The following is a 14,085-nucleotide window of genomic DNA, read 5'->3' as shown; positions in this document are numbered from 1 at the left end:
TGAAGATCAGATATAGCCGACTGATGTTCCGCAATACATGTTTGCATCTTATCAATTAAATCGGCAATTTTCTGGAAATTAATTGAGATTTCCGTATGAATCAGGTCTTTAACAGAGCCTGCAATTTCCGTACGAATCATCTCCCTAACAGAGGTTGAAATTTCCCTCTGAATTAACTCCGATATCGCTTTCAAAGTCACCGGTGATTCAGTCGGGGGGAGATCCGTAGCTTTCGGTTTAACCGGAGGTTTACCATCCTTGCCGTTTTTCCCGTTCTTAGACATAGCAGATCTAAGTTTCATCCAGTTGTCGGAGAATTCAGTTTAATTCAAAGTATTGTAAGAATTGATGCCTTAATGGTTAATTAAAGTATAGCTGACCATAGAGGAAAAAAAACTCAGAGGTAATGGAGCGAGTCAAGAACGCGACTTCACTCCATGAGCGCTACCGGAAGTCTCCTGACAATATTTTACATTCTCAATGCGTTCAAACTTTAAACTATCGCAGAGCATGACAGACTTTTAAGTGTTGAACAATTGACAAATAATCCATAATTGGAATCATACAACATTTAAGAAATACTTTCTAGTCGAAAGCAAAGTGACGCTGGTAGTTATATATCGTTCTCAAGTTAATATTCAACATATTGAAATAATGTCGTCACCACGTGACCAAATCTCCAGCGACATAAACGTGCTCTCACCTCCAATCGCTAACCAAAGATGGGATTGTGACTAAATGAACGATTTGTTATGTAGTGTCATGTTTAATAATCACCATTACCACCGTTGAAGTAATAGATTTGGACACTGCACCGGGACCGTTGCCACACGGACCTCCAATCCGGAACTATGGTCTTTGAAGCCGTAGTAATTGACGGAGGCATATTCCTTTAGTGTGATACCTCCCATATAAACGGAAGGAGGAGCTAGGACGACGGCGCCTAACGGAGTCTGCTTTGCTTGTATCTTGAGAAACAGCTCTATTTCTATCTTTAATATCTCTTTTTCTACATTTTCAGGGTTCTTTTGAAGACTCTGGCCTGGGGTTACACACCATAGAAACATATAAAACTATGAAACGGTTAGATGAGATAGAGGCAGGAAAGTTGTTTCCACTGGTAGATGAAATTAGAACTTGGGGACATAGCCTCACGACTCGGCGATGTAGTTTTAGGACGGAGATGAGAAGGAACTGCTTTTCCGAGAGAGTCGTGATCTGCGGAATTCTCTGCACAATGAAACAGTGCAGGATACTCCAGTAAATATATTTACAACAAGTTTGGGTATATTTTTTGCATAGTAGGGGAATGAAGGGTTATGGAGGTCGGTGGAGATGACTCCGTGCTCAGATTGGCCATAATCTCATTAAATGTTGGAGCGGGCTTGATGGACCAAATAGCCTACTCCTGCTTCTGTTTCTTAAGTTCTTCTATTTTAATGTTTGGCGCTGAACTAGTTACATTAGGTTAGCACGTCTAGAGGTATGCACTGCTAATTATGCACTGTTGATACCCAAACGCAACTTCCGAGGTGCTTTAATTCTTCTCTTGCTCTCCTATCCCTGTATTTTCGGCAGACGTCGAATGTTATGGATGTAATTCTGAGGTTTTATAAAGCTGCTGTGTGTTGTGGTATTTTGATATGTTCGCATGCAAACACAGTCCAATCAATTTCCTTTCCTCTGCAGTACCTGCTCTCCGGTGATCCGTTGAATTTAACAGCTCACTATGGTTATCCCCGGCCAGTACTGAATATCATGATCAATATCTCTCAGGTGCTGGGGCACGAAGTATGTAGTGCATTTTATATTGTTCTTTCATATTCCTGCCCCCTGTTTCCTTCCATTGCCACTTTCATTCTGGTCCCAGCGGGGAAGGCGGTGGAAATAGTGGCAATAGTACTGGGTCCTTTGGTTATATGCTGGCAGGAGCTGTTTGGAAATGGGCTGCCTATTATCGTCATAATCATACGGAGCTGCGTCACTACGTCAGGCACAAACGTCCTATTTGAAATCCAGCCCCTGTTTCCCTCTGAATTGAGATACTGGCCCAGCAGCTTTTCTATCAGCTTTAGACAGCTAGTTTGATCGCCACAATTACATTTCTTTTCTGATAATGACTTCGGCATTATATTCAAATATATTCATAATCAGTAGAGATTTTACTCAATCCTTAAAAGTCGCTACAAGCTAATCTGCTTCTTATCACTCACTCCTTTCTTTCACAAACCTTCTAAAACTGATTCAAATGCATTATTTACACGCTCCTCGCACCCACCTTCCGGCCAAATATTTTGCCTTCTCATTAAGTCTGACAGCCTCTCTGCATGACGGGTCACCACGTGATTGAAAACATGTTTGCTTCTTCTAATCAGTCCTTCTGCACTTCATTTTGCAACCGTAATTCTACCCAATTCTTAATTAAGCATCCTTTTGCTCTGGGTTCGTTTGAATTCCGTGCCTCACATCGTCCCATGGGTAATCATTAGGATCTTTATCACAGCGTTTTTATTTTCCTTCATACATACACGACCAGCGAAGTCTCCACACTGAGGAGAATTCCGCGTTACCTACTTCTCCATCACAATATTAAAAAGATAAGTTCTGAGTGTGATGTTATACTTATGGGAGACTTCAATTTCCAAGATATTGAGAGGGAAACCCAGTTACTAATGGATTACAGGGAAGTGAATTCATAGAGTTATTGAATTATTACAAACATAGAAACATTGAAAGCCTGCAGCATAATACTGGCCCTTCGTCCTACAAAGCAGTGCCATACTATGTTAGAACTACCTAGGGGTTACCCATAGCCCTCGATATTTCTAAGCTCCATGTAGACATCTAGGAGTCTCCTCAGTTTCTGGTCTCAGTCCACAAAGGGAATCAAATTACCTGTCTCGTAAAATTAATGCTTCTTAATCATTCTCTCTCTCTCTCTCTCTCTCTCTCTCTCTCTCTCTCTCTCTCTCTCTCTTCTATCACTCTCTCTCTTTCTCTCTCTCTCTCTCTCTCTCTCTCTCTCTCTCTCTCTCTCTTTCTCTCTCTCTCTCTCTCTCTCTCTCTCTCTCTCTCTCTCTCTCTATACCTATCTATCTATATCTCTCTCTCTCTCTATCTATCTATCTATCTACCTAAGCACTTATCTATTCATTTATATACGTCCGTCGTCAATAAACTGAAAAACTCGTTCTTTGAAATAGCCGTGGTGAAAATTTATATGGAATATGTTGAATTATAACCAGAAAACAGATGTATTCTTGAAATGATCGTAAAAATCGTGCAAGGTAAAATCCTAGAAGAATACCAATAGGTTATGTCCTATCTTTATGGTTTATTGTTTTTCTTCTAATTCATTTTTGTTTATTGTTTATCGGTGTTGATTGTCCGTCATTTCCGACGATGGCTTAACTTATGAAGGAAGAATTTCATAGTGAAAAAGCCGTTGCACTGGGGCAGTTCCACTCTCTCGGCCTCAAAAGCTTTGGTACAGTGGTAGGAAAGAACGTCAAGATGGGAGACTTCCTCGGCTGCCGTGGATAAACGTGACGCCTTCCGTGACTTGTTTTGCCCTTCTCTCCATGAAGCGTTGCTACACCGGCTTCTTGGGTGTTGGAGGTTGTAGTTGATCTCATCAGCCGCGCCCGGTAATTTGTTTCACATTCTCGGGTAAGAAAGTCTCTAACTCACGGAGGTTAAAGTGTCCCGGCTACCCTCACCTGGTTTAGCCCGCCTGTCGAAGCGTCGCACCAGGGGTTGCCACTGTCGGATGCAAACAGTTACTCGGAGCCACCGGTAAGAGCTGGGTGTCAGGAGGGGAATAAAGGTGGACTAGCTGCCTCTGGGTAGAGTACGACAAGCCCACACCAGAGGTGCAAATCCATTACTGTTTATAACATTTTAAAATGAAGGGTCTAGGAGATTTTATTTTGGCATGAAACTTCAGCTGCTAATTTGAGAAATATTAATAATTAGTCACTTTCATAGCAAGAACAGCATGTGCTAGATAAGTATCGAATCTGCTCTCTGGCAGAGCACAACGGATCTCTGTTAACGACAGGGAGCTTTTTAAGCCGGCAAAATGCAGTAGATGTATATATGATCCTGAAGATGAAAGATCCAATTTTTACTGAGACAATGCTAGTTGTAGTTGATGATACTTATCATAATAAATGTTTACGATATTTATTTGACCAGTGCAAAATCGACATTTTCAGGATGACAATGACTGTAATTGTATTCAAAAGAGAGACAGCATCTGGAATTTTGTTGCAGAGTTGGCAGAACATTCAACACTTTCGAGCACGTAAGTATACCGTCGGCCAGTATCCTTAGATGCCGCCCATTTAAGATGCTGAAAAAACATCTTCACACGCTTGAAATTTGGTGCAGTTTCCTACATTTTTATTTATTTCAGATAGCAATCATCACTATTTTGCAGGTTTCATGGTTTTATTTTGCACAACATTTGCCTGACCTTCCACTGACTGAAAGACATTATCACCCGAAAACGGGTGAGTATTTCTGGATACCTATGTCTCACTTTCTGCAGAATTTACCCTTATACCGTCCTCCAGCGTAATAGCTGGGGGAAAATAAAAGATCTTCATGCTGTTACCTAACATACCTCCAGCACTTCTGCTCCGTAACTTCCTCCGTCTTCAATGAGATCTTACGACAATACAATCTCCAACACGGCCCCCATCCCATTCTGCGGTTTATGCAGGTATCCCGTCTCTCCCTTGTCAAATCCCTCCCTATTTCTACTCTCCTTCCTGGGATTTATCACTGCAAACATTACAAGTGCTCTTCCTGCATCGACACGTCCTCCTTCATTCCACGTTGGTGAGACTCTATATAGACTCTGGTACCCCATTGTGGAACACTAACGCTTCACATTCACCATTTAAAATCCATGATTTTCGCATTAGCGAATGAACGTGTGAACATTCCACAGTGTTCCTATCCAGATGGATCTGCGGCCGGTCTGGGAGAACGGAGACCAGTGAATCCCAGGTAGTCTGGCAAAATGAGTTTCAAACTGCCTTGCAACAGGATGCATAGATTAATGTTGAAGACTTGCTCTGTGACTCGCTTCTTAAAATATCCTACTTTTTTCCCCACAGATAACACGGAACAAGAGTATAATGGCATATTCCACACTTAAATCTTCAGCAAGTCAATAAGAATGTTGATGCCATCCAGCAAATGACCCCTCTTCATCACATTTCATTCTGCATTGTGTGTGGTGTTCAGTGCTCGTCCAGGCAGCACCTCCAGCGTCTGGGGCAATAACCCCAGTTGCAGGGAAACCCGCCATCTCAGGGTCCCCGTGTGATTCAGACACCAACTTTGCCGAGAAATACACCTCCGTACTCAACCGACCGTCATCTATTAACGATGAGGCGATAGAAGGATTCCCCAGGTCGATATCAACGTCGACATGGATGACACACCGGTAGTATCCGAAGTCATGAAAGCTGTCAGCCAGCTATCCAGTGGCAACGCCCCAGGGGCAGACGCCATACCTGCAGAGATCTACAAAGCTGGTGGTCCTGTACTTATAGAAAATCTCATCGAGTTGTTGCAGTCTTTTTGGAAGCAAGGATCCATTCCTCAGGAGCTTAAAGATGCATCCATCGTACACCTCTACAACAGGAAAGGCAATCGACAAGTATGCGGTAACCACCGAGGAATCTCACTGCTCTCCATCGCAGGTAAAACCCTTGCAAGTGGGCTGCTAAATCGTCTGCTCACTCTTCTGGAGCTGGGCCTGCTGAGAAAGTCACAGTGTGGCTTTCACAAAGGTCGTGGGACTATTGGCATGATTTTTGTCGCGCAGCAACTTCAGGAAAAGTGTCGGGAGCAGAATCTCGAACACTACACGACTTTTGTTGACTTCATGAAAGCCTTCAACACTGTCTGCCGCCAAGGCCTGTGGAAGATCATGTCAAAGCTCGGCTGCCTCGCCATATTCTTTCAGATGGTACACCAGTTCCATGATGGCATGATGGCCGGAGTGCTGGACGGCGGAGAATCCTTGGAGGCGTTCCCAGTCACCAATGGTGTCAAACAGGGCTGAGTGCTCACACCCACACTGTTCAGCATGATGCTTACTGCCATGCTGAATGATGCCAGTGATGTTGGAATCAGCCTTAAGTTCTTCAACCTGAGGAGACTTCCAGCTACTGCCAAATGAAGGAAACTGTTCTGACAGACTTCCTCTTTGCCGATGACTACGCCCTGTATGCTGGCTCGGAGCCAGAGATGCAAGTCAATATGGACAATTTTCTCCAAGGCTTGTGACAACTTTGGACTCACCATCAACATCAGAAAGACCGAAGTTATGCACCAACCTGCCCCTCATGCACCGTACACAGAACCGAAATTCACAGTCAAAGGACAGAAACTACAGGCAGTGGACCAGTTTAATTACCTTGGCAGCACCTTCTCCCGAGCAGTGACTATTGATACAGAAGTTAACTGCAGAACAAAGGCAAGTTCTGCTTTCGGTAGACTGCGCTCCACTATATGGGCATGCCGAGGAATCAGCCCAGCTAAACAACTGAAGGTCTACAGAACCGTGGTACTCACTGCCCTCCTGTATGCCTGTGAATCATGGACCGTGTATCGAAGGCGTGCAAGACAGCTCAACGATTTCCACATGACTTGTCTTCGTAGAATATCAGACATCAGATGGCAAGATAAACTACCAGACACTGAGGTTCTCTCCAGAGCAAGTCTACCATCAGTCCACACACTGCTGATGAGAGCACAGACCCGGTGGGTAATTCATGTCATCCGTATGCCGGACGATCGCATACCCAAGCAGCTCCTTTCTTGGGGAACTCTCTGCTGGAAGACGCTCGCATGGAGAGCAGACGAAACGATGCAAAAACACACTAAAGGCCTTACTGAAGTCGCTTGACATAGACACGACCACCTAGGAAACGTTAGCACGAAACCCCCTACCTGGCGCGGCCTTATCCACAAGGGCTGTCCAGCTCACGAATCAAAGCGACTGCTGAAGCACGACATAAGGGCGAGCTGCGCAAGTCTAGAGCCACAGCGCAACATCTACAGTGCCTACACATGTCTGCTCAACATATGCCAGGACATTTCCTGCCGAATTGGCCTGACCATTTATCCTCGGACACACGGCATCCTGTCTCATAGTGACTAATGGTGACGAGGTCTTCATCGATGACGACGATGGATGAACAACAATCTCCGTCCATCACTCTTCTTCTCTACCTCTTCCCATTCACTACTTCAAAGGCTGAAATCTTATAAAAAGAGAAGTCAATCATTGCCATCGGAGGAGCAGTTGGAGACATATTAAATGATGCCTTGGTAACAGCACAATTATCACAGAAATCGACAGAACTAGTACGAGCATTGATGTATTGATCAATTAACCGCATATGTTGATTAATAGCGCAGTTGACAATAAAATGACGGAGTAGATATTGAAATAAATTGGTATCGCAACAAATGGCAACTGTTTACGAGTTACTGATAGAAAGCAATTTACAAGAAAAGATGAATCACACGTTGAGACTAGCGTAGTTAGCTTCACAAATCATATTCAAAGTATGAGAGGGAAAAGCGTGTTATCAGTGCTGAGATATTCTCAAAGGAGCCGAGGGTCACGCGTGTGTACGAGTCTCAAAATGCAGAGGTCCTCAACCCTTTTTTGCAACGCGGACCGGTTTATTATTGACAATATTCTAGCGTAACGGCCGACCCTGTGGGGATGGGGGTGGGGGGTGGGGATAGGGTTGCCAACGGACTAGAGTAACAGTCAAATACGTTGTGTTTACTCCGAGAAAGACTACAATGACCATGAAGCATTGCGCGGGCACCAGTGCGCATGAGTGTACGTGCCGATTTTTCTCCCCCTAAAAATCGTTTTTGGCGATTCTGTACGGGAGTCCGGAATATAGGTAATAAGTGGCTAATACACTCAATTTAGTTTCTGAAAGGGTTTATCTAACAAATTTAATATTAAACTAACAGCGCATATTTTCCTCGCATGAATATAGTGATAAGTCAATTATCAGGGGAGGACAGGAGAGCTGGAAGTAAGTGTCGAACCAACTTCCAGTTGAAGTGGTAGGAGACAGGTTCGATATTACCATTTAAATAAAAAATGGATAGGTATATGGACAGGAAAGAAATGGATGGTTATGGGCTGAGTGCAGGTCGGTGGGACTAGGTGAGAGTAGCGTTCGGCACGGACTAGAAGGACAGTGATGGCCTGTTTCACTGCTGTAATTATTATACGGTTATATAAGTCACTTATAAGTCAATAGCATTTTAAGTAACGTTTGGATATTAAACACACAGCACATATTTTCCCCGTATGAACATATAAAATCATTGCAACACACCAATATCGCTGAATCAGTGAGAGCCCTGGGCTGAATACTTGTTCCCAGCAACAAGACGGTGTCATCGAGCGGTGATGGGAAACAATGATACTCGAAGGGAGTTCCTTATGTCCAGTCTATTCCGCAATTTAGTTTCCGTTGCATTCATTGCAGAAAATCCTGCTTCGCAGAGATATGATGTTGGAAATGGAAGCAACGTTTTCAGTGCTTTCGTGGCTATCTCAAGATATTTAGCCTTGACTTTGATCCAAAATACCGGCAGAGATGTTATGTCAAACATACTTTTCAGGCCGCCGTCATTTGCAAGCTCGAGGAATTCATCTCTTTCCAGCGCTGACATGGATGACGCGCGGGTAATGACCTCACATGCGTAATGACCTCGCGTGCGTTCAAACTCAACAGTGCGTGACAGGGAATGAGGAAAGGTGCAGCTGACACATATCGCCAAATCATATCGTTTCCTCGCGGCCCGGTACAGGTCAGCGGCCTGGTGGTTGGGGACCGCTGATCTAGGTCATGCCACTGTGTTCTTCCGCCGCGTCCCATTTATCTGCACCCTTCGTCCCTCTCTCATCCACGTACCTATACAACCTTCACTGAAATAATACAATTGAATCCGCATCTAGCAGTTATGCTTGAAGTTCCTTCCACACTCGCTAGACCCTCTGAGTGAATAACTTCGACTACATACACTTGCTGCATATTTCAACTTTCTCCCCAAGCCTATAAACTCTAGTTGTAGATTCACTCAAAGGGTAGAATATAGGACATATAAATCTACAGCATATTGCAGGCCCTTCGATCCACAATACGGTGCCAAATATGTGACCTACTCTAGCAGCTCCCCAAACATTCCCGAGCGCACAGACCTCTATTTTTCGAAGCTCAGTGTACCTGTCTACAAGGTTCTTAAAAGACCCTGTTGTATCCGCTTCCACCACCGCCTCCGGCACTGCATTCCACGCACACACCGCCCTCTGTGTGAAAAGCTTACCCCTGGTATCCCCTCTGTACCTATTTCCAAGCACTTTAAAGCTATGCCCTCTTGTGTTAGCCATTTCGGCCCTGGGGGAGAAAAATCTCTGACTATTCAAGCGATCAATGACTCCCTTCATCTTATACACCTCGATCAGGTCACCTCTCATCCTCCGTCACTACAAGGAGAAAAGGCCAAGTGCACTCGAGCTGTTCACCTAAGGGACGACCTCCATTCCAGGCAACACCCTTGTAGATCTCCTCTGCACTCCCTCCCTAGTATCCACGCACCCTCTCTATGGTGTCTATCGTATAGAACCTGGATGGGGAAAATCTGCGTGAATTCACCCTGTTCATTTCCCGAACTCTACAATTCAAATTATCGCTGGACATTCTGAAGCTTGTTGATATTTCCAAACTGTAAGTAGGTGGCCAGAACAGCCCACGATATTCTATCTACGGCCTCACCAACGTGTTGTACAACTTCAGCATAACGTCCCAACTCCTTTACTCCGTGATCTGATTGTGACGGACACTGTGATCAGAGCTCAATACGAGCCGATCTGCCCGTGACACCGATTTCCTGGAATTATTGACCTGTCTCGCCAGGTCTCTTTTTAAATGCTGCACAGTAACTCCACATATTCAATATGTGCGTCGAAACCTGTTGCATCTTTCCTCACAACGCAGACCATTTCATGCTTGTCCGTATTAAATGCTATCTGTCATTTTTCAGCCCATTTCCTAGCCAGTCAACATCAAGCTACAAGCTTGGATAGAGTTCCTGGCAGGAACAACCCCTCCAACTTAGGAGTCATCCGAAATTTTTCTGATTGAGTTTTCTACATTGACATCTGAGTCATTGACATACATGATAAAAAAAAGCAATGGGTCTAACACCAATCCCTGCACTACTCTTGTCAGAGTCAAAGAATCAACCATCCACTCTCTGCTAATCGAGAAAAGAACGTTCATCAATCCGTCCACAAGCCGCATCTAAATTCGTATGGGCGCGTAAGTTTTTATTCTCAAAGGTCCCTGGAATATTACTCTCGATGTTTTTTTATATGCTTAGAAGAACATAGGTATAACGTGTTTTATTGTGATACATGTCATCAGCTGTTACTGTGATTTTCGTCATTCAAATGACTCGAAATGACTAAAACACGCGACAGAAAAAAGTGATCTTATCTTCCCCCTCAATAAATTCTACCCTATTTCACCTGCCGAGCTGAACCCCCCCCCCCCCACCCCATAGGAAGTGAATGTGCTCCGCTGAATGGAACAAAATAAATCTGTTTGAAGTTGATTGTCCATGTTGATTGATCAGGATGATTGTCTATGTTAGAAACAACACTGATCAGGATATGTCCCATTTTAACTGCTGGCGTCAGATGTCTTGGAAAGTACATTGGTAACGTTCGTATTATCTTTTGTTTAAAAGTTAATAACTTGTAACATCCCTTGGGGATACAAATTCATGGTAAGGTTACAGAGTGAGAAAACACTTTAATGTAACTATTTGTGTAGCTGGCTGTCCCTCATGCGACAGATGTCATAACCACTCTAATTGCCTCAGTGGAATTACTCTGAATTGCATATAACTCTGTAAAACCTGCCACCAATCCATATGAGCATTTGGATCGTTCCCTGAAAACTGAACGCTGCTTCTGACAGAATATGGGATATCCAGCGATTTACTACATCGCGGGCGTTTTCTATCCTGCAATTATAGCGATTGGTGTCCCTGGTAAGGTACTGGAGCTGGTCACTCTTTGTTTGGTACCGTCGTAATCTTGTTTTCGTTCAATTGCACTGTTTGAACTTTTACTGAGCACAGATACGAACTTCATCTGAAATGTGTTTCCAGAATTGAGGATTCAAGCATCTGCTAGTTTTGTTATTCAGCTTCCATATTGTTTCTACGTGATGTTTTTTTTATTTCTTGTGTCAATGACGTTGGTGCCAATATTGCCATAGTTCCATAGTTTCACCTTGCTCGGCTTTCTGAACCGACAGTGGTCGCATTTCCAGATCAGAAGCTTTTTCAAGTGACAGGCCAGTCGAATATCGACATGCGGGTCTGTTCTTCCATAAAACGTTAAATTATAATTTATGCATTAAATCTCACTATTTCACTACAAATAAACCTTTCAGCTATTTTACCTCGAATAATGGGAATGGTCTTGTTAATGGAGCGATCGAACTTCACCGGTACGTGAGTCATGGAAATCAGATGCCCGGTTCTAATCTGCCGAAAAGTCGCCAACCTACTGCTAATTCCGTCCATTATTGTACAGCCGGTGTGCACGGACCAAGTCCACACAAATTGACTTTCTGCTTTTCACTTCCAAAAAAATCGTACCCTGCGTAGCAATGGTGAAAAAAAAAATAGGCATTCAGCCATTAGCAGGTAACGATAATTCTGTGTTTATTATTTTTTTCTCTCCAAATTTCTTGTAGTTAATTTAACGGCGATTGTGATCCTGTCCCGGGGAAAATGCGGACTCTCCAAATGCATCACCCGTTACCCGGTTGGAATGGCAACAGCGGATATGATGGTGGTTATAGTTTTTGCTTTAGTGGAACAGACTAACAATATCTACATTCATTACAGATCCCTGCTCATCACTCCTGTGTGCGCTCTGACAATGGTATTATTTGTTGTGACGAGGGACTGTTCTGTTTGGTTTACGGTCAGTTTTACTTTCGATCGTTTCATCGCAATATGTTGTCGAAAACTCGGGGAACGATACTGCACTGAGAGAACAGTAACGGTAGTTATGTTGACGGTGGTTTTAGTGAGCTGCGGGAGAAATGTCCCGTTTTACTTTGTTGTTGAACCTTACGTCATCATTGACAACGTGCCATGGCGTTGCGCCTTCTCACATGAATACGCTACTTCACCCGTGTGGAAAGGATACGAATTACTAGATGGCATTTTAACACCGTTGCTACCAATCAGCTTAATCCTTGTCTTCAATGGGTTGACAGTAAGACATATAATTGCGGCAAATAGAGTCTGCAGAGGGTTTCGGAACAGCAGTTATAAACAGAAAGACACCGAGGTGGAAAACCGCAGAAAATCGATGATTTTATTGTTTGCAATTTCAGCTAATTTTGTATTACTTTGGATGCCCTATACAGCTCGTTCCCTGAAAGGGCAAACGGAAAATTACTATTACCTGGACAGACATTTGAGTTCCCCGGTATATATACTGCAGCAATTTGGGTACATGTTGCAAACTCTCAGTGTGTTAACCAATACTTGTATCTATACACTGACACAGAGGAAATTCAGACAAGAGCTGAAGGATGGAATTAAGTTAAATGGCCGTCTGTGTAGATAACGCCCACTCCAATTGCAATTCAGAATTGAGGATTCAAGCGTCTGATTATTCAGCTTCCATATTATTCCAAATAAAACATTTGAAATAAATCATTAGATTAAGGCATTTTATTTCTCCGTTTTTGATGACATGGCCCAGGAATTGCCCAGTTTCCTCTCATTTAATGTTCTCATTAAGGATGTTTTTGTATGGGCACGTTGGAGTACTGACTCATTAGTTACCCTGTATGATATCTTCAGCATTCTTCTAAGAAACCACATTTCTGTTGCTTCTAAGTTTCTTTTGAGTTCTGGTGTTATAGTCCACGTTTCGGAAGCATACAGCAATATTGATCAGATGTAACATTTTAGTAGCCTAAGCCTTGTTATCATAGAAATGCGTCTGTTGGTAAAAATGGGTTTCATTTTTTGAAAGTTGGTTTTGGCAATGGCAATTCTTTTTTATTTCTACTTTGCTTCTAGCATTTTCTGATATAACGCTACCAAGGTAATTGAAGATGGTCTTTTGTTCAATCTATTGGTTACCGATATACAATTGGCAGTTGGGAGTATCCTGCTGTTTTGATATTACCACACATTTTTTTTTAATATAGTTCATGGTTCGGGGTTCAGAAGTTTCAAAATGCTCACAGTCGGGTTAAAGATAGTAAAGAGAAAACCTTTTAAACGCAGGGAGAGTGTGATACTATCACAGCTGCGGAAAGGGAGGACACTGTGGTAGGATTGTATGTTACCAAGTAGGAAGGGAAGAAACACTCGCTTGAGAGCATTCTGTACAGAGCTCCCATCACCAAACGAAAACAACACACAGTGACAGATCGGGAGATAGATTTTGCGCAGCTGCTTTTATTAACACGGCTGTTGTCACAGGTAACTTAAACTTCACTGATAATCATCGGCAATTCCTCAGTTTAATAGGTTTAGATGTGACAGAATTTCTCAGTTGTGTACAGGAAGGAGACCTGGCACAAGTAGCGGACAGGCGGACATGTGAACAGTCGATCCTGTGCTAATACTAAAAAGTGAAATGGGTCAGGTAACTGATCTCTCCGCGTGTCAGCATTTCAGAACGATAGAGCACAGCTATTCGACATACCTTACACTGGGATAGGAACAGACAACATGGAATGTACTTAATTGATAATAATGGGTAGGAACGTGGGAGCCGAATTAGGGAAGCGATTTGTTCCTTCAAATGCACAAGAGAAATATGGAGATTGTTAATGGAGCACTCGATTGGGGTTCAGCATGGGTTTGTTTCATTGAGGCAGGGATCGGATGGCCCCGTAAATTAACCCAGGTTGATAAGAGATATGGAACACCTCATCAAGAAGAAGAAAGAAATATACTTAAAATTTTGGAAGGAAG

This window comes from Mobula hypostoma, unplaced genomic scaffold, assembly GCF_963921235.1.
Source record: "Mobula hypostoma unplaced genomic scaffold, sMobHyp1.1 scaffold_56, whole genome shotgun sequence".
Lineage (NCBI taxonomy): Eukaryota > Metazoa > Chordata > Chondrichthyes > Myliobatiformes > Myliobatidae > Mobula > Mobula hypostoma.
The sequence above is the reverse complement of the archived record's forward strand: the minus strand, read 5'-3'. Positions refer to the sequence as shown.